Source organism: Grammomys surdaster, unplaced genomic scaffold (genome assembly GCF_004785775.1).
Source record: "Grammomys surdaster isolate TR1022 unplaced genomic scaffold, NIH_TR_1.0 338, whole genome shotgun sequence".
Lineage (NCBI taxonomy): Eukaryota > Metazoa > Chordata > Mammalia > Rodentia > Muridae > Grammomys > Grammomys surdaster.
In genome coordinates this window covers 2,299,298-2,326,777 of record NW_021604757.1, presented here as the reverse complement: position 1 = coordinate 2,326,777, position 27,480 = coordinate 2,299,298, and the positions used below count along the sequence as shown (strand labels likewise).

Below are 27,480 nucleotides of genomic sequence, written 5' to 3'. Positions count from 1 at the left end.
ATCTCAACTAATCATCTTCTCTTTTGCTTTGCTTTCCTTCCTTCCTTTTCTTTCTTTCTTTCTTTCTTTTTTTTTTTTTTTTTTTGGTTTTTCAAGACAGGGTTTCTGTGTAGTCCTGGCTGTCCTGGAACTCACTCTGTAGACCAGGCTGGCCTCGAACTCAGAAATCCACCTGCCTCTGCCTCCCAAGTGCTGGGATTAAAGGCGTGCGCCACCATCGCCCGCCCCTTCCTTTTCTTCTTTGATACTATGTTGCCCTGGCTAGTTTGGAACGTGCTATGTAGGCCAGACTGGCCTAGAATTCAGAGGTCAGCCTGTTTCTGCCTCCTTAGTGTCTCTCCAGCTCCACTCATCTTTCCAACAGCTCTGGGAAATCTGGCTCACCATTGTCTGGGTGCTGGGGACTGAGCCAAGTGCCTTGAGCATGTTAAACATGACACTCTTACAAGCCCAGCCACAACACCTTCACAGTACACATGGGGGCTACCAAGGTGGTGAGAAGTGAAGTAACTTGCCCAAAGTAGCTTAGCTAAAAAAGAGAATTACGTTCTTAGGTACCAGACTGCAGGCTTAGACATCCCTTTATACTTTACTCTCCTAGTATAAAATGGAAAAGATTGCCTGTCAAAGAATCAAGGTAGAATGTTCTTCTCCACGAATATTGAGAGCCTCAAGAATGTTAAGACAATACACAGTAATGGTGAAACCAGGAGTGGTGACTCATCTCTGTAATTCTAACACTCAGGAGGCTGGGGCAGGTGAATTACTGCAAGTTGAAGGCCAACCTGGGCAACAGAATGAGTTTTAAACCAGCCTGTATTACAGCATAAGAACTTATCTCAAAAACCAAAACGAAACAACAGTAACAACAACCCCCCCCCATAATCTCAAACCCCAAAACCAAACAAACCAACAACAACAAAAAAGAAATTAAAGTGTAACTATCTGGTATTTCAAAATTCTGATTTCTAATGGCTGTACAAACACTCCCTGGGGGATGTTCACTGACTACTCAACCTGAACCCTCAGGAGGAGACATGAGCGAAGGACAGCCACTATACCCCATCCTCCCAGAACTTGGTTTGGTGCTGAAAAAGCTAAAGTGAAATTTTTTAAAAAGTTGAAAGTAAACCAAAACACATTTCATAACATGAAAAGCACATTCAACTCAAAATGTCAATGTGGAAAATAAAACTTTATTAGAACACTTATTCAGACACACTTGTTTACACGTAGTCTGTGGAGAATTTTTAAACAGCAACATGAGGTAACAAGCTGTTGCTTGGCTTATGTACTTAAAATCTAAGATATTTACAATCTGGGCTTTTACAGAAAATGTTTGCTGATCTGCTCTATAAGGATTTACACATCTACACCCAGTTTGAACATAACTCCCCCTACCCCCGGCCCCACACACTTTTTTTTTCTCCCAAAAAGAACACTAAGGTTGCCTTCCTCTGGTAAAACAATGTTGCCATCTTGGAATGATTTGAAAAGACACCTGAGATTACTGTTCCAGTGGTGTACTGACAGCTTGACAAACCCCTATCCTCTCTTAAATACACTGGTCATCCTTGGTGCTGTAGCTAAGTCTTAGTGGCAGCTCCTCCTTCTGAAGTTTGTCTTGTCTGAGTTACAGGTTGAGCTTCATAGAATGAGTTCATCCAGGATTCCTGAATCATTAATAGGGGCCTTTCATTTTTCACTCTCAAACTCTTACACTTTCTGCTGTGAATCCTTTTTAACATAAAACTAGTACTAAATGGCCTATACGCGAAAACAAAGTTCACTTTTTTTTTTTTACTTTTAAGAAATCAGAATTTTTAAAAATGCTTTCTCTTGAGAAGCTAAATTTAAATTTTGCAGTTCACAGAAGAAAATCTCTTCATAGTCAGTGATCTCAAAGCCCCTCTGGTAAGATCTTGTGCGCTTATTTTTAAATACTATTTCCTGGAGAAAATATATTTAATGGAAAAGACATGACTAGTAACAAATCAAGTCTAAGGCTCTCCCTGGTTCTGCCAGCGACTCCCTTTGACTTTGGGCAAATCATCTTACTACTGTTGCTCTTTATCTGCAAAAACTGGACTTCATGCCTATGGGAGTTGCATGGTTAATCAATGCCTGGAAAATGCGTAGTGGCAGATGCTACAAAAGTGCTGAGCCTTAAAAACAAAACCACCCCCAGCTCCCATTTGTATTCCGTTGAGGTTGAGGTTTATTGTTATTTAACATAGGAAGGCTAACACTACGTTAAGTCCAGCGTGTAGCTCAGGAACAGAGATCACTGTCCAGATGAGATTTTTTTAAGAGCTAGGATTTTTTTTTTTACTTTAAAAAAAATAATGTGGTTGGGGGTTATTTTACAACCCAACAATTCACTCGTGCAAAAGCATTAAGCTTCAAGTTGAAAACTATCGATTTAATAATTTAAATGAACCTCCTCAATGATTTAAAAAAAAAAAAAAGAGAGAGGCCCTCCCCGCCCCGCCAAGAAATCTCTGAAAACAAGAATTCTTCTGATGTCGCCCCCCCAACCCCCGCCCCTGCAGTTCTCCATGTTACATACAGTCCTTGGAGGTGGACTAGGCATAAAATACTTTCACTAATAAAATATGACAAACCGCCGGATTATACGTGGCCGATTCCCAGTGATTGCCCTGCTACACAAAGCAGAAAAGTAAATGCCATCATCCCCCTTTAGAACAAAAGAACTTAGGAATAAAAAACATGGAGAGGGGGGCAGAAAGCAGCAATAAATAAAGGTGAGCGAAGGACCCCGTCCCCCGCCCCTCCCCGGAGCTAGAGTGGGACTCGGTACGGCTAATAAAGTGGTTCAAGGGTAGTTATTTGCAAAGGGGGCGGGGTGGCCGGGGATTGCATGTTGCATTCGACTTGAGCTTGCATCTTCTCCTGTTGCCTGGACCACTCGCTCCCCCATTGCAGTGCTTCCTCCTCGCTCCTGCCTTCTTTCCACCCCCACCCCTGCAAACTGCTGTTGCACTGGAGGGAGTTGGGGTTGCTCGGGAGCCCCCCAGCAGCTCCCGACGGCGGGAGGGGACCGGGGCTCGGGCCTGGCCGGGGCTGCGGCGCGGCGGCGGGCCGGGAGTTTGGCGGCCGCTCGGCCCCAGCGCCGCCGCCGCTGCACCGGAGTTTGGCTGCTGCTGCCCTACTTCACTCTAGTTTAGTTTCACTCACTTTACATCCGGGTTTTTTCCCTAGGCAATGGGTGCCGCAGCACACCCCGTTCCTTAGGCAAAGTGAAATAAATTCGCCGCACCGACACGTCAAGTAGTCCGCCCGCCCGAGCGCCGCCGCGGGCCCCCGCCGCCGCCCCGTGCCCCCGTGGGGTCCCCCGCGCCTCCCGCGAGCGACGGGCTCACACGCAGGGGTGCGGGGCGGCCCGGGACCGCCGCGGTCCGGCTCCGCCCGGCCCCCGCCCGCCTGCCCGCTCTCCCTCGTCCCCGCTTCTCCAGCTCCAGTCCCTCTCGCCCGGCTCTCGGGAGCGGCGGGGGCGCGCACGGCGGCGGCGGCGGGCCGGCGGGGCCGCGCGGCGGGCTCCCGCGCGGGCGAGTGTGTCTGGGCCTGGGCGGAGGGATCCCCGGGCTGAGGCGGCGGAGGTGCTGCGGCCCGGGGCCGGGTGGTGAATGGGCTGGTGGTGCTCGCTGCTGCTGCTGAGAGGAGGAGGAGGAGGATGAAGAGTTGGGCTTGTTTGTCTCCCACAGTTTCTCTCCTGCTGCTCTGATTCCTCCCTCCCCATTCCGGCCCGGGGCCTGTGTGTGTCTCTCCTGGAGGAGGAGGAGGCTCCAGTTCCTCCCCCCACCCCCTCCTCCCCACCCCCCCTTGCCTGGGGAAGAGGAGGAAAGAAACAGCCCAGAGAGAGAGAGAGAGAAAGAGTGTGAGTGAGTGAGAGAGAGGAGAGGAGGAGGAGGAGGGAGAAGGGAACAACCTACCATCTTAACACACTAATATCTAAAAAGTGCGAGAGGCCCAGAGCAGCAGCAGAAGCAGCAGCAGCAGCTCCAGCCTCTTCCCTCCCTCCCCATGAAGAAGAGTTCCCTCCTCCTCCTCCTCCTGCTTCTCCTGCTCAGAGTTCCTGCCTCCAGCTGCCAGGGGGGACAGCCAGCCAGCAGCAGGAGGGTGCAGTATCCCAGCTTTTCCATTCTCTTTTCCTCACTCTCTCTCTTTTTTTTCTTGAGTAGCTCTATTTCCCCTCCCTCCCCCTTCCCCCCTCCCTCTCTCCCTCTGTCTTGTCTCTGGTGTTTGTCTCTGGGAAGGAGCAGGGGCTGCTTGCTTGGAGTTTGTTGTGGGGGGGAGGTAGGGGGAGGGGAGGGGTGTGTGGGAGGGAGGAGGGAAAGGGGGTGTTCTTGTCAGGACCCCTCAGTCAACTTGAGATTTCAGCAATAACTTCCCCTTCGGGGCGCCCCCCTGCGTGCCCTTTCCTATTCCTCTCCACCCCCCAGGAAAAAAAAAGACAATGGGAATACCTCGTCTCCCCCCTTCCTCCCCTCTGCCCTCCACCCCTCCCTAGGATAGATTGGAAGTAAGTTTATGAGCAGCCTCGGGAGCCTGGGCGCTGAGTACAGGGCCAGAGCGGGTGACAGGGGCGGCGCGTCGGGGGTGGCGGCGAGGGGGCGACACAGAGTCCCCGCGGGGGGTCGGGCTGGGGGGCCGCGGGGGCGGGGGTCGCGGGCCGAGGCCGCCCCCCGCGAGTGCCTGCGGCCGGGGGATGGCCGCTGGGCCCCTTCCCCACCCCCACCCCCTGGGATGCTGTCGGGGGGGAAGTTTTTATTATGGTTATTTAATTTAAAAAAATTTTTTTTGAGGAAAACCATCTTGTTTGGTGACTGAGAGATCTGGTTTAAAAAAAAAAAAAAAAGCTGCGGCTGCTGACGCTGCCGGGCCCGAGTGTGTGTGAGTGTGTGTTGGTGCATTTGTCTTGGGTGGCCGGAGCAGCGTTGGGGAAATTCCGCTTATTCTTCTTCTTCTGCAACTTGTTATTCCGAGGAGTCCGCCTGCACCCCTCACCCCGGGGCGGCCCTCCCGCCGTCGCCGCCGGCCGGCCGCCCCGGGACCCCGCGCGGGCCGGGGACTCACAGGCCCCTCAGAGAGGGGCCGCGGCCGCCCCTCCCCCCCGGGCCGCGGGGGGAGGGGCGCGCGGAGTGGGACTCTTTCCGTTTGGTCCAGCCCCGCGGTGCACGCAGTTCCCAACACTTCTCGTCATCCTCTCTCTGCTCTCTTTATTCTGCTGAGCGGTGCTGTTAGGATTTCTCTCTCTCTCTCTCTCTCTCTCTCTCTCTCTCTCTCTCTCGCTCTCGCTCTCGCTCTCGCTCTCGCTCTCGCTCTCTCTCTTTTTTCCTACCTCCTCTTCCTCCCTTGACCACGCTCGCAATGGTGGGTAGCTGCAAGGTGGCCCTGGCAGGGGAGGGGTTTGATGTGGACACTGGGGCACCGGGCGAGAGAGGTCTCCTTTCAACTTTGTCTTGTGGCTTGCACCCCGGGAGGAGGCCACATGCTGATTGTAGGGTGTAGACGTGCCGGGAGTGATTTCTAAGTAGTTGAGTTGTTGAGATGAGGGTAAGACGGCTAGTGGTAGGCAGGTTTTGTTTTTCTGGGTGAATCCGGTGTCATCATATTCCGGTCATATGTTGAAATATTCTTTGTTTAGGTCTTGAAGTAGAGGTTCTCCCTCTGCACGTCCACATTGTGTTGTTTTTAAATGATGTCTCCGAGAGTATGGATTTCTAGAATCACAAATGTGATTTTAAGGTCTCGGCATGTGTGGGCCTCAGTACTGGCCTTGACAGTGAACTTTATGGCTGTGTTTTTGGACTTCTAAGATTTTATCCCATAGCTGGGATGCTAGTTATGCTTTTTCTTAATGGTAGATATCAGGAATGTAGAGTCTTGAGGAAGTTAGAGAGGGAAGGGCATTTATTTATTAATAATTGATAGCTGAATGTTGGAATCAGATTCTTTTGGGCTGGTTGAAGGTTTTGATTTTTTTTCTTCCCTTTTTTCTTTAAAGCTAACCTGCACTCTAGGAAGCCTTTTGGCAGGCATTCTTTATGGTGGCTCTTTGGGGCATGGGGAGGGGGGGCTATCACCTTTTAGAGAGGTCTTCAGCATCGTTTGTAGCTTTATTGAAGGCCTGTTCAGGAGGCTGATATTGAGGCTAATAAGTGTAAGGCTGCTTTTCAGAAAAGTATTTATGTTACTTGTTTACATTTCATGTTTCCTCACGTTTTGGCAGTAGAAATAAATAGGTCATTGTTCCTATTGGTTTTTGAAGGTTAGCCCCCTCCCCCTCAAAGTTTTACCATCTACTTGGTTTACAGCCTTGTAGGAAAGCATTACTGATTTTTCCCTGGGAATACTGTTACTTATTTTAATTTCGGTAAGTTCCTTGCTATTTTCTTCTGTCTTCACTTTATATATGGAATCTGTTGTGAGCTTAGCATTAGCTTGCCGAGGGCCATTTTAAATGTCTAAGAATACATTTTAAAATCTCGGAACATGTTTTGATGGCAAAGAGGAATTTTTTGATGTAGTAATGCTCATGTTTATTAAGAATTTCAGTACTCAGCACTTCAGTGTGTGTGCAGCTATCCTTAAGTGAAGAATGTAGTAATAGTGCAGAAAACTCTGACAGCACAGACCTCTGACTCACATGCTAAAACCATCTCAGGGGCTTTCTCTTACTTGAGACTTTTGATTTTGTTAACTCAATATGTACATTCTGACTGGCATTGCTTGGTTGCCTATTATAGAAAGCCTTTCTTCTTCTTTTTTTTTCTTTATGTACTATTGGAGTCATTTTTAACTTAAGTTTTTGGACAGCTTCACAAAGGTTTAAGGTGGTCAAACTTTGGACACAGGCAAATCATTATGGAGCCGGAAGAATAATACACTGAGAAGACATCTGGCTGGGCCATACTTTGTTTTAAAGGGATAAAAGTGATGGATGGGACACCGGTTCCTTTGGTTTTCAATGGCCCACCCTTTCTCTCCGTTCAATTATCTGGAAGGAGCTGCTTCAGAAACACTCTGTTTACAAGAAGATCTCTAGCACTATCCAGCAGGAGGTGCTACATCAAGTTAAAGGGGATCTCTTAATTTTGAGGGTCTTATTGAAGTTCTCTTCTTACTGAAGTTCTCTTAGCTCAGCTAAGCAACAGGAGTAACGTTCCAGGAAGATTTTGAGTAAGTCTGTTCTAAAATACTATTGCTATTTGAAATCTGCTTTTTACCTGCCTATGCTACTATGCAGAATAACATTGTCATTGTGGATGCTGGGTTAAGAATAGGGTACTATTAGAATTATTTTCCTTCAAAAGGGAACTAGTTTGATATTAATAAGTAGAGTATCGAACATAATTTGAAAAAAATTCTTTGAAGTTGCAATAAACAAAAATAAGTAGCATGATGTGGGCTTCAGCCCTTGTAAACATTAATAGAAATAAGATAGACAGACATTTTTGGAAAAAGAGATATTGCTTGGGGTTCAGGTTTCTTGTATCTTTCTCTTTCTCTTTGAATCTATGGACAGTGGTTTTAATCTAGATGCCTTCTTAGGCTTTCAACTTTATAGATACAGTTGCTATATTTCAGTTGGCCCTCAAAGACTGTGATTTTTTGAAACTATATATGAAATTAAGTGGAGTGCTTGAAATTAAGTGGAATACTTGGCCCATAATCCTAGTAAGTTTAGGCAGGAGGTACTCCAAGACTCATTGGTAGCCTGGTCTACACTGTAAGACCTTGTCTCAAGAAAAATAAACAAACCTGAAGGAAAGTAATACCCGTTGGTATAAATCTTTGTTGGTGTGTCCATTAGCAACTTTTAATGATGACTGTATAAAGAAGAAAGTAGCTACTTTAACATTTTCATGGCATCTACAGTAGAGTCCTTTGAAAGTCTCAGTGTTAGATAAATTGATTGTGAGTCAAACCGCTGTTATTTGTTTGTAAAGTTTTGTGTCAAAGTTTTGAAAGCTTAAAAACACATAGAAAATTTGATGGACCTACTTTGAATTTTGTAAGTATAGTATTGTGTGGAGTTTTTTTTTTTTTTTCCAGTGAGATCATATTAGGTAGTTCTTGTGAAATTTCATTGTGAATTGCCAGAAACCATGTAGATGTTGTTTATGAGATATATAACAGATTAAAACATGAACAAAGTTTTGCTTTAAAACGCTAAGTTCTTCCATATCAGTTAGGAGATGAATGCATTAAAAGCACATGCCAAACACTAAGAATTTAAATACTGCCCTGGTTACCCTAAATCTCTTTGTTACAGTTTTGAAGCTTTTGTTAAGAAAAAAAAATGCTGCTAAGCAGTTTTCCATAATTAAAAAGAAATCAGTTTTTGCTTTTGAAGGTAGTGTGAAATATATGTCCCCTATTAAAAGTTGTCTTCCTTTTTCTCTTGTTTGGTAGCAGTTGACTTTAGTGAATGTTTAAGTTCCTGGTCTCTTCTGTACACTTGTATTAATACACAGAGTAACAGATGTCCCTGCTAACATTTTGATTGACTCTGCTAACTTTCTGAAAAAGGCTCACTGACAAAAGCTTACTAATTTGTTTCATAGTGAAATATATATTGTTATACATTCATGTTAGACAAATAGATATATTATTTTTGTCTTCTCCTTTTAGAAGATTATGTAAGGAAATGACTACTCAGTTCTAGAGGCTTAAATACTCTGTGTGTGTGTGTGTGTGTGTGTGTGTGTGTGAGAGAGAGAGAGAGAGAGAGAGAGAGAGAGGGCGAGCAAGAGTATCAGAGCATGAGCACATGTGCACATGCAGTTTTCTTGATAAACTCTGCTTACAAATTTAGAATGGTAAACTTAATAAGTTAGGTAGAGTAGGAATTGGCAATCCTTGTGTTTAGGAGTAGAGTATTGTGAATTTTATAAATGACTGTTCTTCATGAAATAGCCCGAAGTTAGAAAGTAAGTATAAAAACTTGTTCTTAGGAAGAGCAAGAAAAGCATTAAACTGTTTAGATAAGAAGGAAACCTCTTATGATGATGGTAACTTTTTATGCCACAGTGAACACTGAGCTTATTTATTTGGTGAAGAAATACTGAAGTTAAGGTTACATCAGTATGTTTTAATTTTTTTTTGTACTTAGTATTTTATTGCTGAAGGCTTTTATGTTTAGTTACCATTCAGAAGGAAAATGGAAGAGATTAAAGTTTAGGTCTCTGACCTCTAGAATTCCTTTATGTGTCTGTTTAGATAGAGGAAGCATTTGAGTTTTTGAATTGTTTTGTGCTGGGTTTATGCTGACTTTTCTAGAGCTGTTGCCTGTGGATTTACATGTGGGCCTAGGTTGTCTTTAGAAGCATACAATATGTTTTGGTCACATTAACTTTACCCAGTGTGTATTTTCAGAGCTTTGGGATTTATTTTTAAGTGATAGTATGTTAATAAGACATTAGACTTACTGTAGACAGTTCCTTCTTTCCTTCCTTCCTTCCTTCCTTCCTTCCTTCCTTCCTTCCTTCCTTCCTTCCTTCCTTCCTTCCTTTTTTTTGTCCCCCACACCATGAACTGAGGGCTGAATTCAGGGCTTTGCTTTTACTAGTCAAGTGATCTACTACTGAGCTAAACCCTCACACCCAATTATTTCTTTTAAAAAAAGATTTATTAATACTTTGTGTTTATGTATGAATGGCTGTATGTATGTCTGTACCGTGTGCATGCCTGGTGCTGAGTAGGCCCTAACAGGCGTCAGGTCCTCTGGTGATAGAGCTATTGGCGTGTGTGTGAGCTGCCATGTAGGTTCTGAGATCTGAACCCAGATACTCTGTAAGCACAGCAGTGCTCTTACCACTGGGCCATCCTCCCCTCAGATAATGATTCCTAAAGAGCATATTTTTCTTTGTTTGCTCCCATGTATATACTGCTATACTTTTTATAGACTTTTATATCATTTTTATTTGTGTATTAAATCTTTGCATAGTTATCATTTGAAACAATGTTGGAATAGTCTTCTTTTTTATTTTTTATTTTTTGAGGTGAGGTCTTGCTATAGAGCCCAGGCTGGCCTAGAATTTGTGGTAATCCTCCTGCTTCCAATTCCCAAGTGCTGTGTTTGCAGGCATGAATTACCACACTCATCTTGGGATAGATATTGAAGAACAGCTTTGTGCGTGTGGCATGGGGCACCCGACTGTAGAATGGTGGTGAATCTTCCCAAGTAGACTGTGAGGTTCACACACCCTGGATGCTTTGCAGGAGTAATGTTCATTCACAGACTCTGTGGCATTTTGAATCCACCCCTCGACTCTCCCAGCCCTCAAGTCCCTTTCCTCTATTCCCCTTTCTTTTACTCAATTAAAAAAAAAAAAAGAGTTCATGTACAGTCTCAGGAAATTCTTTTTTTTTTCCCCATATTTTGGGATGCACTAAAGCAATCTTTTCTTCTTTTTAATGAAGAAAAGATCAAACCAGTTATATGGAGATTGGAAGGGGTAGGGCCTAATAGTTTTATTTTGACTCTTTGGGCCTAAGGGAAAAATATAACTCAGTCACTGGGGCCAAAAAGATGGGTTTTGTTTTATTGTTTTGGCTGCATTGAAAATACAAACTGTCAGTGCTTGAGGAGCAGGAACAGCAGAAAGGAATTGATTTTTTTTTCCTGCTGCAGATCCAAGTGTTGTTAAGCATGTGCATTTCTAAAGTGGCATGCTTACAAATCAGACAGCACTTGATTTTTCTCCCTCGACAGAACACTGAAGTCTTCTTTTTAACATTGAAGTAAGTACCCTAAACTTCAGGGTAATGACAATAATTTCATGATAAAAGTGGGTGATAGTAACCATGGCAACTGCTATCTCTGGCCTTACGGACAGTCCTGTTGTATTGATGAAGCTTCAGATACTTCAGTAGCCTGTCACTTTTATGGTGAAATGTGTTAGCACATGCTGCAGGTGACTTTTAGCTGGATTGTGTTCATCTGTGTGCCAGCTTATCTCTCCTTGTTAGGAGTTTCTTGGACCGCATTCCACAGCATGTTTGTGAAGGTGCTGTTGCCTGAAAATAACCCACCACCTGCGGTAGGCCTCCTGATGCAGACTGCAGCCTCCTTCCAGAGCCTTAGAGAAAAGAGGGCTGTCAGAAGGAACTATATAAACTACAGTTCAGATTTGTAAGCTTTGGCTTGGAAGTGTTGCTAGTAGTTTTCAAAAACTTTTGTAATTTTGAAAGAAGTCTGTGAATGAGAGAATTAGGCCTGCAGTTGGAATCTTTTTTTCCCTTTGAGGTCTTTTCCGAAGTGTATGTATATAGAATGAGGGGTGGTAAGCGGTGGGCATAACTGTAAAGGAAGGATTTGACAAGGGAAGAACTTAGGTGTTTTGTTGCAAGTGTGTGCACATGCATATTATTGTGAGAATATATTTCCTAGTGAGCAATCCTAGAGTATAGCAAATGCTTGGTTGTAAATTTTTCAAGTACAAATTATTTTAAAATATATTTAGAATAATTGTTAAAGGAGACACAGTACAGTAAAAACATCTTTGTGAGTTGATAAAAATGTTGCAACTGATCCAACAAAACTTACTTTAAAAAGTATAAAATTACATTTCTATCATATCAATTATTATCTCTATCTGTCTGTCTGTCTGTCTGTCTATCTATTTTTGGTTTTTCGAGACAGGGTTTCTCTGTATAGTCCTGCTGTTCTGGAACTCACTCTTTAGACCAGGCTCGCCTCGAACTCAGAAATCCAGCTGCCTCTGCCTCCCAAGTGCTGAGATTAAAGGCGTGTGCCACCACTGCCCAGCCATATCAATTATTTTTTAAAGCATTTTGTTCTTATATAAGATTTTTCTAGCAGGAAATATTAATGCTAATTGATACTTTTTTCTAATATGAACTAGAGAAGCAGTACCAGAGCAGAGAACAAGCAAATTTGATCTGAATTTGATTAGACTGTGAAAATAAGACCTAATCAGATGAGCTTCACAGTTCAGACTTTCTGAAACTTGCTGTGAAAAGCTGGTTTACTTACTACAAGTCCCAGGATGCACTGCAGCTTTTTCTTAACTTCAGATAAGAGCATTGCATGTTGGGACATGTAGTTGCTTTAAATAGCATGGAGAACTCTTTTTCTTTTCTACTCCATTTTATAAGTAGGTCCCTTAGACTCTTAAGAACTTTATTTTTTTAAAGTTACGCTAATAAAATCATACTCTGTTTTTGAAATTCTAAAGTGAGACTTTAAAAAAGCTTGGTGTTCTTTTTTATCACAGTGCTTTTACTAGCTTTTATAAGATTTAAATGCAAAATAACATATTCAAAACTTGACTTGGAAACTGTAAGTAGTTTCTGTGCATGTGGTAGAATAGGTTATTGCAGAAGTCTGATATCATTGTTTTCTAGTGAGGGCAGTAGAAGCTGTTTGGTTAAGCCTGACACATGCTATTCCTTTTGCCCCCAGTGGTGAGAGTTATTGAGCTGTTATTATTAATATTATTTTTTTTATCATTTTGTTTTGAGACAAGTCTTTTCTGTGTAGCTTTGGCAATCCTGGATCTTGCTCTGTAGACTAGGCTGGCCCTGAACTCAGAGATTCACCTGTCTTTGCTTCCCAAGTGTAGAGATTAAAGGCATATACTAACTGCCACCTAGTTTGGGCAGGGTGCTTTTTATTCCAGTTATTAAATTCAGAGTTTTGTGATGCTTCTTGAATAGTTGGTCAGTATTGTCTAACTGGGAGAAAAAAAATCCTGAAAATAAATGATTCAATGTAATTGAATTATTTCATGTCATTTATTTTTGAGACAAAGTTCGTTGTGTAGTTTATGCTAGACTAGAACTCACAGACTTACTGCTTTAGTTCCCACAACCCCCACCCCTCGTTTGTTTTGTTTTTGTTTTGAGAGGCTCTCACTCTAGCTCAGACTGGTCTCTGTGTCTTGTGATCCTGCTGCCCCTGCTCTGGAAGTGCTGGTTTTGTAGGCTTGCTCTGCTTCTCCCCCTGCTCCATGTAGATTGAGAGATGCTGCCTGAAAGAGAGAGAAGAAAGGGAAGATTCTTAAATAGTTTAGATTTTCACATGTGAAATTTCAAAACTTTGTTGTGAGCATTCTTTATTAGTTCCTGTAAAGCTGTTGTAGGATTGGGTGTAGGAGCCCTCAGAGTGCTTACTTAACTTAGTGGTTGGCATGTAATTAAGGCTTAGTAAATACTTGGAATTACCAGCAACCATTTTTATTTAAAACAGTTCCTTTACCTTTTAACTTCTTTTTATGTTGTAGTTTAGTTAGAAACCTAGGTGATTTGGGAAGCTTGCCTTGAGATTTTGTCTTATGGTAATGACTTGCTGTACATTAAAGTGTCTACGTATTTCATTTTCTACCTAAATGACACACGCCTCAAATTGGACAAATACGCTCGAAGCACAATGACGGCAGGGTTTGGTTGTACATGTTCAGTATTGTTCTCCTGTATTGCAGTGTTTCATTAACTTCAGAAAGTTTAAAAGGTGATGGCAATTCCTTTGTTAGTAGTGTTTGCACTATTAGAATATTCAAATAGCTGATAAGTAAAAGTAAGATTCTGCAAAAATACTCTTACTGTCGTGGTGAGTGGGAACCCCTCTGCCATCAGCATTGAGGATTGATGGAGGGGACAACTCACTCCCCCCTGTTCCTCGTCCCCCATTAAAATGTTATTCACATCTGGGTTATATTTAGAATGTAGGTTCAAAAGAATTTACATTTTAAATATTTACATTTGTTCCTCTGTTTTAAGGTACTACTTTTAGGCTCTAGAACTTTTGGAATATTTTTACTTTAGCTGTTTGAGATGAGAAAGGGATGTTTGAGGTGGGAAAGGGGTATGTAGGAATATTGAAAAATATAAACATAAATTCCAGTGTATGTTCCGTGACTTAGTCGGAATATTAAAAAGTCAGATAATTGACTTTTTATCTGCTTAACTGGTATCTATTTGTTACCATGGACTTCTTGGAACATTGTCATAGATTACTGCTAAACTATTTACTGAAACTATTTCTTACCAGTCAAGTACCATTTGACTCTACTTTGCCCTCCCACAGGACGGGGACACCTCTTTGAAGTATCAACAATATATGGAATCTTGTTGGATGTGCTTCTACATTGTAAATTGTTTTATTTCTTTCCTATTAATTTTGTTTTTAAGTTAATATTAGAATGGATAAATCCAGCAATTTTAAAGAATTAATACAAATGACTAGCAATAAGGAGGAAAATATTTTGGTATTTGTGGGCTACTATAGAAAATAATTGTGCTTGTATGAATTCTCCTTCAGTAAATTGTATTGCTGTGTCTATTCACGTAATTCCTGAAACACTACTGAAAATCAGGAGAACAAAACTGGGTGGTTATTTGTCTTCACTCTAGAATATTTATTTATTTATTTATTTATTTATTTATTTATTTATTTATTTTTGGTCTTTCGAGACAGGGTTTCTCTGTGTAGCCCTGGCTGTCCTGGAACTCACTCTGTAGACCAGGCTGGCCTCGAACTCAGAAATCCACCTGCCTCTGCCTCCCAAGTGCTGGGATTAAAGGCATGAGCCACCACTGCCACTCTAGAATATTTAGATACACTTAAATTGTTCAGCAGTTTTTCTTTTCATGAAATTTCTCATGTCATTATATGTCACATGTGTGTCATACAAGTCATATCTTGGGAAAATCAGTCTTGTTTTGAGTTTAGTTTTCTCAGTGGAAAATAAGTAAGAGCTTGTTGTTAAAAGGAGTAGATGAGATAATATTCATAAATGTACTTTATAGACTAAAATAGTATATGTGAATTGGATTTGTTTTTAGAAGTATTTGTTGTGTTAATATTATCGTAAAGTTTTAAGTGTCTGAGTTAGAGTGGATGTGAACCAGAAATTAGTGATCTATTCTGCTCATAATAGACGAGTTTAAGGCTTTTTAATTAATTAATTTTATTTTATGTTATATGGGTGAGTGCCAGCATGTTTCTGTGTGTGGCACGTGCCTGCTGTGTGCCTGGAACTCAGGAAGGCATTAGATCTCTTGGAGTTGGGGTTAGAGGCACTTGTGAGCTGTCAGATGTGAGTTCTGGCAACTGAACCTGAGATTTCTGCTATAGCAGCCAGTGCTTTTAACCAATGAGCCACCTCTAATGTCCAACTAGACAATTTTTTTGTGAGAGACAGTCTTGCTATGTAGCCTATGCTGGCCTGGAACTTCTATCTCAGCTTCTTGAGTACTGGGAAAATATGTATATGTATACATATAATTGTATACCACCTTATCTGGTTCTGACAGGTTTTTTGAGTGCAGAAACACAATTTATAGCTTGTTCTTGATAATAAATATACTGACATGTCTGTGTATACATTGTAATGTAGATATGAGAAATGTACCAGCAGATTGTAATATTTTGATTTTGGGCATTATGCTGAAAAATGTTTTTATATATTAATAACAAGTATACATCAATGTATGTTGCTGGGTTATCTCTTAATATTAGTTTATTATTGGATACATGTATATAAGCTTTTACACATATCTTGCTTAACTTTATCAGAAATATTTGAGGACTTGCTGAAATGATCCTCCCTCCATTTTAGAAGTGTGTAAGCAGGAGTTTCCCTGGAGTCAGGTGGATGGCAATGCTGCAGCTTATGTCCAGGCCCCTATTTCAACCTGAACCTTTGTTTTAGTGTGCAGAATGATGTTCAAGCTCTGTACTTCCATAGAAACTTAGGAAAAGAGTCTCTAAAGAAGTTTGTAATATACTAACATGGCCCCTGCAATTCTAGGTCATTTTGAGACTGTTTTGTGGAGACTGCCCAGGGTGCACTGGGTGGAGGGAAGCACCGTTTGGGGCAGCACCTGTGTTGTGCTTGAGCAGGGTGCCTCAGTGGCATGGGTGTGGCCTAATATCTATGAGGGATGGCAGTAGGCACTTAGTATGGGCTTTACAGGGGTTTTGGTACATACAAATTGTTGATATTTATCATTTCAGTCTTTATGTAACGTGGACATTTTAGAGCAGTTTAAATATCTTTTCTTTGAAGAAATACTATAAAAGAGATCTCACAAAAGTTGTTAGATCAAGATGCATGTAGAGAGAGTAGAAGTTAAAGTTTTCCTAGTTTTTCTTTCTTGTGCATTTGGACATGTATGTATATATGTAACACATTTAAGAATTAGTGCAATTACAGAATAATACACTTTTGAAGTTTCCTTTTTATCGGGAAACGTGGGTATATAAAAACCTGCTTATTTTAAAAAATAAGGTTCATGTAGAAAGTAGAAGTGGGGTTGGAAGAAAAGAAATGGGTGAGACTTAAATGTTGGTGTTAGATTATAAACTTAATGTCCCAGGTCTGACTGTTCCCCGTGGGACAGAAAGTATCCTAAGTGGTTTATTTGCAGCCACCATTACTTTTAAAACATTTCTAAAGACTTAGCTTATAGTGACAGTATTGTTTTCTGGACTGTGTTTAGGAGACACTGTTTGAAAATTAAACCTTATAGTTTATTCTGGAAGCTCTTTATAGAGAATTGCAGTTGTATTTTTAGATGAACCTTTCAGTTTTATTCTTTTCAAACTGGTAGTTTCTTTTCAAGCATTCACTTTATATTTACAAAGTAAGAGTTTTAAAACCAAGATGATGATCTGCCTTGAAATAATGGACCTCTTTAGCTTAGTGGGCAGAAAGAGAGAGGTGCTGCCTGGGAATTTGTCTTGTGCCTATGTCTGCATCTGAGTAGTGTTCTGCCTGTCCCCTCCCTGTCACTGGTGCCTTCTTACTTTGCCACCAAATGCCATGCTGACAATGGCACTAATCTTTTAAGGATTTTTTTAAAAGGTAAATGATTCCAGTGGTTTTGTTTGGATTCTAGCTTGAGTGTTTTAGCTTGTTGCTAAGGTTATTTGTCATAATTCATCTTAGTAATTATTAAATTGAACATTTTGTTGCATAGCTAATAAAAAGTTTTTCATTATAGTAGGGCTTTTTTTTTTTTCTTTTTAGCCTTCTAACCCTAAAAATACACTCTTTGATCTCAGGTGCATTCTGCTTCTTCTGACCCATAGCTGGTGAAGTGCTGAGGCCTTACCTTGAGTCATATGAGATATAACAAGGTGTCAGAGGTTTGGGTTTTTTTTTTTTTTTTTTGCTTTTTTGTTTGTTTGTTTATTTGTTTTGCTTTCAAGACAGGGTTTCTCTGTGTAGCTCTGGCTGTCCTGGAACTCACTCTCTAGATGAGGCTGACCTTGAACTCAAAGATCCACCTGCCTCTGCCTCCCAAGTGCTGAGATTAAAGTAAAAGTGTATGCTGCCACCACCTTGCTGGGGTGTCAGACTTTTGCTGAGCAAAGTTAAGAGTGTTTCTCTCTGGTAATATTCATATATATGTTTTCATTTTGAGTGGATCAGACTAGGCCTGAGAATACTTTCTTCTCCCTCATAATAGTCAAGAAATCTCACTGGTTCTGAGATTGGAGCAAACACAAGAATCCAAGTTAGTTAATGGCAGCACCTAATTTCCTAATTAATACTTTTAAAATTCTGTTCTTTGTCTTCTTGACCCATGGTCTCTCTTTTAAAACCATGGTTTTCAGCAAATGTATAATAATCTGAACTGGTATTTTATATTTTCTATTAAACGTACAGGCAAGTTGAAATTTTAAAAGACTTGAGATTTAAAGTACAAGTTTGTTGGGGGTGAGGGGTTGGGGTGGGCTTTCTGGGGTCATACACCCACTTGGATAATACTGCTCTGCCCAGGCCATTTTTCTTACAAAAGAGGTATGGCCATGGGGACAGCTGGAGGACAGTTGTTAAAAGGTGTGGGCCTTTTAAATTGGAATGATCTTTTGCAGCTCTTTAGTTTTAAAGAATCAGCCTTTCTTCCTTATGAGAAGCTGAAAGATTGAGCGTGAAGGCCTTGAGGGGTGAGCCTAAAAGACAGAAATATAAGCCTTATTTGTTTTCCTGCCAGCTGACCAGAGGGAAGGAAAGGCCCTCTCCCCTGCTAGTTCCCAATCCCATAGAAATGGCAGTGCCTTTTTCCTGTTGCTGTTAGGCAGTTTATAGAACGCAGGATAGCTTGGTAAGCGTCTTCTCTGTGCTTGATGTGACGTAACATTGTAGAGTATGCGGCATGCATGTTAAGTATAAGTGGTTGTATTTGGCTCGTTGCTGCTGCATTTTTGAGGATGTCTTAGGAAGCAATTATCACAAGCTAGGGTGGATAACGTGCAAATCATTGAAATCAGCATTTCACCAGGGCCAAACTTTGTAACTTGAATGATTTTGTTTAGTATTTGTTTACCTCTTCTCCCACCCCCAACACTTCAGAGCAGAATTCTCTTTCAAGAAGGAACAGATGCTGTTAACTTATCAGGACCTGATACTAAAAAGCCTACAAAAATCTCTGTGCTGTTTATTTTCTTTATTTAATCTATATGCAAAGCATTTTGTAATTATTGCTGTTAGAAGGCTTTAAGCTGATGGTGCCTCCTACCCTTGCTGTGCTCAGGAGATGGATTAGGAATGCCAATTTCACAACTTGGTGTAAAGAAATGATGACCACTGAAATAAAACAGTTCAGATGAAAAGCAAACCAGATAGAAACGTACAATGAAAATGTCTTTTAGTAAAATGTTAGCATGCTGTACTTGGAGCAGATGCCACATTAATTCAAAAGAGAGCCCAGAAAATGTGGCAACTTTACGATGTCAATGGAGGGAGCTGCAAAGGCTCTTGTATGCAATACGTGAAGTTCTTGTCACCGCCTGGTCCTGTCCTGTGCTGCTCGACCGTTTTCTCTAGGTATTAAGTGTTAATATAACAAATTCTAAATTCATGCTATACATTTTATCTGTGTAATTAAATGCATTATTGTTTATTTGGGTATTTGAGTAAGGAGCCCAATAACTTACAATGCAGTAGTATTTTTTTAATTTAGATACATATTTTAAGATATTTAGAATCTGAGGCAAAAAAAAAAAATTTCTCTGCCTTTTCCAGTCACTTTCATCATGAACTTGTCTACGAATTGAGTCTTTTAAAGAAGCCTAGTGCTTTTCAGATGTAGGATTTGGACAGGTTACAAAATTATGAGATTTTTGCATTTATTTTTTTCTCATTTAAATTTATAGTTTATCATTGGACATTTGTTAGGATTTGTAAGTAGCTTAGACTCATTCATTCCCTTTGAGGTGTTTTTTAATGGTGTTTGGGAAGGAAAAGGGTGATAGAAGGGTACTGTACACACTCAGATGATTCCAGAGTGACATTCATTTTATAGAGGATTGCACTGGGACCTCTCCGAATTGCCTGTTTCTTGCAGTGAATGACTAGTGTGGGTCTGAGTGTAGAGAGGGGTGCACTGGGGGCTTTTAACCAGATTTACAGTGTGCGGCTTCCTGAGCAGAGCAGTGATCTGTTCACCAGGGATGTACCCATGTGCCATAGAGAAGTCTGGTGCACATGCTTAGAAAGCACTACAACTTCCTTTCAGTTAATTCAAGCATACTGTTTGTTCATTTGGTAAGAGGTTAAAAGGTTTGTTTTTGTGTAATCCAAGGCAACTCTTCAACACAGCAGTAGAATGCAGTGGTTTAGTCCCAGTATGCAGTGGGCATGCATCTTGGCTGTGTCATGTATTAGGTTTTGACCATGACCAGTTCACTTCTGCACCTGCCTTGGTTTCTTCATCTGTAGAGTCTACAGAGATAACATTCACCTTCTGAGATATTTTGAAGAATAAGTGAGTGGACTGTGAACTAGGCAGGGTTAGTAAATACCAAGTAGTGGTCCACTGTTGCACTCTGCTCCCCTCTCCTCCCATCTCACAGTGGAGACAAATGTTAGTTACACATTGGGAAATAACCTGGGCTTTGTGGATTGTCCTGTTGGAATTTCAGCACAATCACTTTAAAGTTGAATGTGTAAATTTGGATTAACAGTTTAAACTGTCTTTCATTACGATGTATCTGGCACATGCCACATACAGACTATTGTACTGGTCAGGTGGACAAGTTTCTTGTCTATGGTACAGGAGTGGTAAGAGCTGCCTCCCCTAAGATTCATGTGAAGAGACAATGAGGGCATCTCAAGATACTCAGTAAATGAGATGAGTTATTGTTGGTACAGTCTAGCTAAAAGTTCATGGGAACAGTGTAAATATGCAATAGTTTAACTGAGAAATAGGAGCCCTAGCCCCCAAAAATGCTCTTTTGAAAAGAGGATACATCATTAAAAACATTATCTAATGAATTCTTATTTAGGAACATTCCTGGGAGAAATAGAAATAGGAACATTCCTGGGAGAAATAGAAAATACATGAGAATATGTTAATTTTAACTTAATCTTTTAAAAATATTTCTGAGTATTTCATTAAAACTGGTAGTACTATAAGCTTCTCCTCTGCCCCTAGCAACCAGAGACCAGCAGCAAAATCACGATGGAGTTTATAGTGGCACCTCAGCATCACTTAGCATCAAGTCAAGAGTAGTCTATTCCAAGGTGCTAATCAGCCAGTCAGTCTGTTGGAGTTGACCAGTTATGTATTCAGCCCTTAATGTAGGCTCAGGGGTAAGACCTGACAGGTACAGCTGTGGAGCCCCAGCAATGTGAAAGGCTATACAAGTGCTTTCTAGGAGTGACAGGCATGGTCCATTTGCTTTCACATTTGGGCGTTTGCCTTTTTGAGATCCCTTTCATCTGGTATCTGGCCTTACACTACTTGTTATATTCATTTTCTTTCTACAACTGTCATAAGCTTCTTGTGCCAAACCTAGCAACAGGCTGGGGACAGGTTGATCATCAAAAAAGCTACAGTGATCTCAGAATTAAGAGTTTGTATTTTTTGGTGAAGAATTGAGGTTTTACTATATTGTTAGCATGTCTGTATGCCTTTCTTTTCCCATCTCCTCCTAGTAATTGAAGAAGGGGAAAAGATTAAGTGTGTAACAGATTTTTATTTAATTGACTTCTGATTTGTATCTGAAACATTTGTGATGTTTAACCCTTAGAGATTCAGCAAGTGTGTAGTATCTGTAAAAACTTACGCAGACACCTGAATATGTGTATATTCTCCTTGTAAGCATTTGAGTTAAAGTAACCTAACAGCATCCATTATTGCTCTGTTCTCATTACCCAGCTGTACCATCTGATGAAGGCCTGGTAGGTGAGTCAGAGTGTTTACTATATTTTATTTTGTCTATTCCTAAAACATTGTCTTTGCTTTCTGAGTAAAAATTCCAGGTTTGTTCTAATAAAGTGCTATACTTTTGCCCAACAGGTATTTTAAAAATTCAGTATTATAGAGGGTATATAGTTTCTTTTATTAAAAAAAATTATAGCATTGCTTTAGAGTAAGTAAATAGGTAAAATTTTATAGCTTTAAAATTAGCATAAAGTAATTCTTTAAATTTTTACTTAGTATGTGTGTGTTTGTGTGTCTATGTGTGTGTGCGTATGTGTATGCATGCTTTCATGCTATAATATGTGGCAGTCAGAAGAGAGTTTGGGAAATCACTTATTTTTTTTCTACCATGTGAGTTCTGGGTATTGAACTCAGATTTCCAGGCCTGGTAGCAAAGGCCCTTTGTCTCTGAGCCATCTCATGAGCCCTGTTTGTTTTTGGGAGAGGTGGATGGGATAGCACCTAGACATGGGTACCTCCTAGGTAAATGCTCTCCCACTGAACCATATCAGGTGGTGTTTTGCTGCTCTTAAGACAAAACTCAGAGCCTCATATGAGCTAAGCTAATGCTCTCCCATTTTGATACATCCCCAGCCTCAGTATGTTTTCTTTACTTCAGCCACATGCAGGATGTATGAAAGTTATTTCACATGGTTGAGTGAAAATTGGGATATTTTAGAAGTGAATTTCATTTTAATAAATATACAGATTAGAAATAGGCTGTATATGTGGTTGTGGTTGATGTTTTCAGAAGTTTTTCCCTGCTTAATTTGTAGAGATTGGTGCCAATCTGTATTGGGTGAGCACCTGCTCTGGCCATCCCAAAGGCTGTCCAATGTATAGCAAGGTGGTGCTTTGTTGTCTACGTACATCCCTTACATAGTGTTTCTGTGCCTCTTTCCTCTACCTGCTTCCTCTTGACTTCCATTGTCTTTGCACCCCCACCCCGCCCCACCTTCCACCCCCGTATTGCACACCACCTCTCCACAGCCATCATTTTTATTTATGTTTCTTCTGAAAACAAAATACTGTTGTAATTGGTAGTTTTTAAGTAAAAAGCCATTATCACAACCTTAAAGCTTTAGCAGTTTGTGAAACACCATTCCCCAATTTCAGGACCTCAACTGGGCTTTGGATAAGTAGCTTAAAATTACTGGCAAAGTAACTGAATATTGGTGAATCATTCTAAGTCTGAACAAAGGGGAAGACTAAAAAAAGACCTGAAAGCAGGGCGTGGACACATGCCTTTGAGAGGCAGAGGCAGAGGCAGAGGCAGGAGAGCTCCAAGTGAGAGGCCAGTCTAGTTTACATAGAGCCTTCCAGGACAGCCAGGGGTATCTAATGCAGAGACCCCGTGTCAACAAACAAACCAACACAAACCCAAAGCAAAAACAAAAGACCTTTGACCTCAGAAATTGCTATATTTTTGGTAGGGGTTGAGGTCGAGGTGTCAGGACAGTCTTGCCACTTAAAAACTAAGACTTTTAATGAATTAGATTGCTCTTTGTAGTGGTAGGGACCTAACAGAAGCAGAAGAAAGAAGACATTTTATATTACTGCTTTTACAAGTTTTTAAACTTATTAATATAGAAATTGGAATTGTTTTGGTTTGTAAAATGCAAAATAGGCTTATGTTGCCTTGTTAGTATATATTGGTAACTTATGCTTTATTAGTTGATAATTGCCAAATAGCAGCTAGTAGTTTTTTGTTTTTGTTGTTTTTGAAACAGAGTTTATCTGTGTATCCATGCCTGTCCTGGAATTCTCTCTGGAGACCAGGCTGGCCTCAGACTCACAGAGATCCTGCCTCTGACTCCCAAGTGCTGACATTGAAGGCATGTGCCACCACAATTGGAGTTGTTAACAATATTGTTCACTTGGAAAAGTAAAATTTGGAAATTTAATTTTATTATTTTATATGTATGAGTGTTTTGTCTATATGTATGTCTGTGTACCATTTATGTGCCTGGTGCCTGGGGAAGCCAGAAAAGAGGATTAGATTCTCTGGTATTGGAGTTGAAGATGGCTGTGAGCTACCATGTGAGTCTGGGAATCGAACCTGGGCCCTCTGGAAGAGCAGCCAGTGTTCTTAGCCTCTGAACCATCTCTCTAACTTCTAAAATTTGAAAATTAATTGTGGTTACTTAAATTAATGATTATGTTGGATATAAATTCAGTAGCTTTTAAGGTCTATATACCAGGGTTTTGAAAATATGTAGGTTTATTTTATTCTTTGAGAATTTTATACATGTAGATATGTATTTTGGTTTATTTATTTATTTTTTGAGACACATCTCTGTGTGTAGTACTGGCTGCCCTAGAATTCACTATAAATATAGACCAGGCAGGCCTTGTACTAAAAAGATCCACCTGCCTCTGCTTTCCAAGTGTTGGGACTAAAGATGTGTGCTACCATGCCTGGCAGTTGTTTGAAATCCTTTAGAAAATTTTTTATGTTGAGACAAGATGTTATTTAATTTAGGCTGACCTCAAACTGAATATGTATGAGAGGATAACCTTGAACTGAAACTCAAAATGTATACTGGGCTGGCCTTGAACTCAGAGATCTGCCTGCTTCTGCCTCCAGAGTGCTGGGATTAAAAGTGTGCACCACCAGACCCAACAGCTTCTGATCTTGCATCCACATCCTGAGTGCTAGGATTGTAGGCATGCACCCTCATGCTAGCTCATGTGGTGCTGACCATTGAACCAGGACTTCCTTCGTGCTGAGCGAGCCCTTTACCAACTGAGAGCTGCATCCCCGACCTTTAGAAATTCTGATAATTAACTTTGAATTTACTTTTACACGTTGCACCTTATTTTATGTACATTTGGTTGTTTAACTTTTGTATTTGACACCTATAATCATCATTTTTAGAATTTTAGCATAGGAAACTGTATGACAGAATTGTAAATCACCTTGTCTCATACACTTCCTTGTGAGTATTCTCTTTGTATTCAGACTGATTTTGTGTTAAGCATTCCTGTTATAACTTGTAGAGTAGTTTGCTGAGGCAGGAATTTGGACTGTTTGTTGACCTTAGACCAGGTACCAGTGATGAGGAGAGCTTAGTTATCTGCCCTCTGTCTGTTCTTCTCTAGAGCAGTAAGTTGCATGTGTACCTGCAGTGTGGGACCCATTTATTACTAGTCAGTAAAGGTAATGCTAGCCTTACTGAATTTCTCTTTTTTTATTAGTTTAAATTAGACCCAGAGGGGTAATTATTCCACCCCAATGCATGAACAAGTCTAGTCAGTGCAAGTTGTGCATTGAAACCCCCGTGCAGTGCATGGGAAATGCATCTTTAATGTTATGATGTTGTTTGGCATATTTAGTTTAGTGCAAGGAGTGTACTTGCTTAACAGGACCTTTAATAAGCTCCCTCTACACCAAAGATATACTTTTAAAAATTATACTTAAGGAGACTTTGTAGTATTCCCCAGTAGAGTTCATCTAGAGCAGCAAAAACCTTCTCAAATAAAACTATTCCTTTAACCGGTATTCATTTAAGTGGGTTTCTCTGTACTTGGTTTCCATGGAAATAGTGAACAGCTAACGTTATTTATAAGGTGGAAGTAAAATAGGGTGCCTAATGGGACCCCATGCTGCTCTGATGAAGAGACTTAGGAAAAAAATCTATGCTCATGGGATTTTTTTTTTAAAACAAGGTTAATGGAAGCCCTTATTTCAGTCTTCTGTAACAGAACATATTTTTGGTTTTAAAGGCTACGATTATCATCAAGCAAACAACTTCTGAGGTCTGTATTGCTTTCACTTTCAAGTTTTAGGACTACTTAGCAGGTCGGAGGCTGCATGTTTCACACTTCTGTTTCTTGATGATTTTGTTTCAAAAGTTAGGAGTCCTGGCATATTGTAATAGTTTCAGTTTCTCATCAGCCCATCTCAAAGTACAGAAAAGATAGATGCTCATTAGTACAGCAGTGATGGTAAAAAATCGATATGTTGATCACACGGGAGTCTGACTTAGTCTTTAGGCCTGAGTCAAGGCTCTGTGTGTATCACTCAACTTAGAAGGTGAAAAGGTTCTGAGTTTCTTTGGAGACAGACACAAGGAAGATCTTAATATCTCTTTCTTTTTAAGAAAGAATTGTTGCAACTGCCTATTAACTAAAATAAATGTCCGTCCTTTTGATCTTTGAATTGGATTTGGGAAAGCCTTCTTTTTTTTTGTCACTACTTCAACAAGGCCTGCTCTTAGTTTCTATGCCATACTAAAGCCTTGCCTTTCTAAAGCTGCATCAGCTGAAAGAGCATCTTTGCCTTTGTGCCCAAGTTTGCAGAGGGAGGTGGGAGGAGGGAGAGGGTGAGGGGGAGGGATGGGGAAGGAAGAGGGGGAGAGAGAGGGGAGGGAGAGGGAAAGGGAGAGAGAGACAGACATGAATATTTCCATAGCCTGAAAGGCACCTGCTCATCTTCCATCCTGGTGAGGTCAGCAGTCCTGCATTTAAGGAAAGCATGGTGACACGCAGTAAGGTTAAGGTGCTGGTATTTTATTTAGTTTGCTTGGCTGTCAGTGGCAGCTGGGGATCATTTTCCGTTTGTCTGGGAAGTTCTGATTTTCTTGGCTATCAGGACTGCGGGGTTTCACCATGTTTAAAAACAGTGTTGTAGGGCCGGGCGGTGGTGGCGCACGCCTTTAATCCCAGCACTCGGGAGGCAGAGGCAGGCGGATTTCTGAGTTCGAGGCCAGCCTGGTCTACAGAGTGAGTTCCAGGATAGCCAGGGCTACACAGAGAAACCCTGTCTCGAAAAACCAAAAAAAAAAAAAAAAAAAAAAAACAGTGTTGTAGTATACCTGGGGCTCCTCCCAGGAGGATTGCTTGTATGTGTGCATGTTTCTTTGGATAAACTTCTTATGGTATTTGAGTTTATTGTGCTTTAATTAAAAAACGATTAATTTTTCTTTAAATGTACCCCCTTACTCTCCTTCCTTCCTTCTTTCCTTTCTCCTTCCTTTTCTTTTCTTTTCAAACCTAGTGTTTACCAGTGACCATTCTTAGTGGCTTTTATTTGAATTGTCGGTTGTGCTTTAGAGACATAGGAATTTGGGTCTCTTGCCCCAATTCTGGGAGAAGAACTCCCAGGAGTTGCAGTTAGTGTGCTAGCAGGGCCTCTGTGATGTAGAGCTGGGCATTCATCCTCCTCCTTAGTGCTGATGGTCTGTGCTCCAAATTCCCATTAGTGTTAATAGGAGACACTTGCTTAAGTCCCTGTACACCAAGATAAGCCCAGGCTCTTTTATAATGCCTTGTAGATACCTTTGTTGTTTTTGTTGATGATGGCAGGAGCTTTGGTCTTGAGGTTAACTGACTGTTAAGACTGAGTTTGAGTTGTCTTGGGATATGGAATGAATTACTTGAGTCTGATCTGTAATTAAGTTTTCATCGTGATTAGACTCAAAACATTTATAGCTTGTGAGCTGTAGAAACTTTTGATGATTTTTGTACTTTATAACATGATGAAGCAAGACCTCTTTCTGTTTATTTTTTCTACCACAAAGCAAGTGATTTTAACAGTCTTTGTGTGTATTGTAGGAGAACTTTGTAAAAGTCGTCATCATCTTCATCGTTGTCATCATCATCACTAGTATTTTACTGAGAAGCATTTCTACACTTACTCTCTGGCTTTTCAGTCTTCAGCCAGCTAGTGTGTTTGATACTTTGCAAACATATTGATTTTTCTGTGCATGGCTGTAATGCTTAAATACTGCCACCACTGGTCAAGAATTAACCATGGCTTTCACTTACGGCTTTCACTCATGTATATATAGTTTGATGGAAGATTTAGTTCCTAGATTTAAAGTAATGTAGGCTTTATTTTGTTTCCCATTATCTTTGTGGATTTTTAGTTGGTCATCTGGATTTCTTAGACCTCTGTACAATGGAATGAAGGTGTGACTTGGACCCTCAGAAGTGTTTATTCTAGTTTTAGGCTCTTTGAGGGTACAAAGGCACAAAAGGCAAGGATCACTGTATGTTAGGCATCGTTCTCTAACCTGACTAGCCATCAGGTTAAAAAGCCCAAGTATCTGGGTTCTGAGCCCCAAGCCCTTATGGCTAGGGCCAGTGAATCTGTGTATTAGTTTACTTGTGCTTCTGATTTAAGATTGAAAAGTAATGTACAAGGTATCATTTCTACATGTGTGTGCATCTGTGTTTGGGCATATATTTGTGTGTGTGCATATGCTTGTGTACCTGTATGCGTGTATATTTCTATTAAGGGCATAAAGTCGTATGTATTACAACATTAAG

At 40.8% G+C, this 27,480-nt stretch overlaps 1 protein-coding gene across 8 annotated transcripts in view; it reads left to right on the top strand.

The window, feature by feature from the left end:
• Positions 1-3,889: 3,889 nt before the first annotated feature.
• The window catches only part of Phf21a (PHD finger protein 21A), a 176,476-nt gene continuing 152,885 nt past the window's right edge, over positions 3,890-27,480 (top strand). For 4 of the 8 annotated variants that reach the window (XM_028778616.1, XM_028778620.1, XM_028778617.1 and 1 more), the window contains exon 1: positions 7,052-7,203. The gene's annotated coding sequence lies outside the window, so the exon portion shown is untranslated. Of the gene's footprint in view, positions 4,141-7,049; positions 7,204-27,480 lie in introns of those variants that run through there. The other 4 variants (XM_028778618.1, XM_028778614.1, XM_028778615.1 and 1 more) reach the window with 4 other exon arrangements.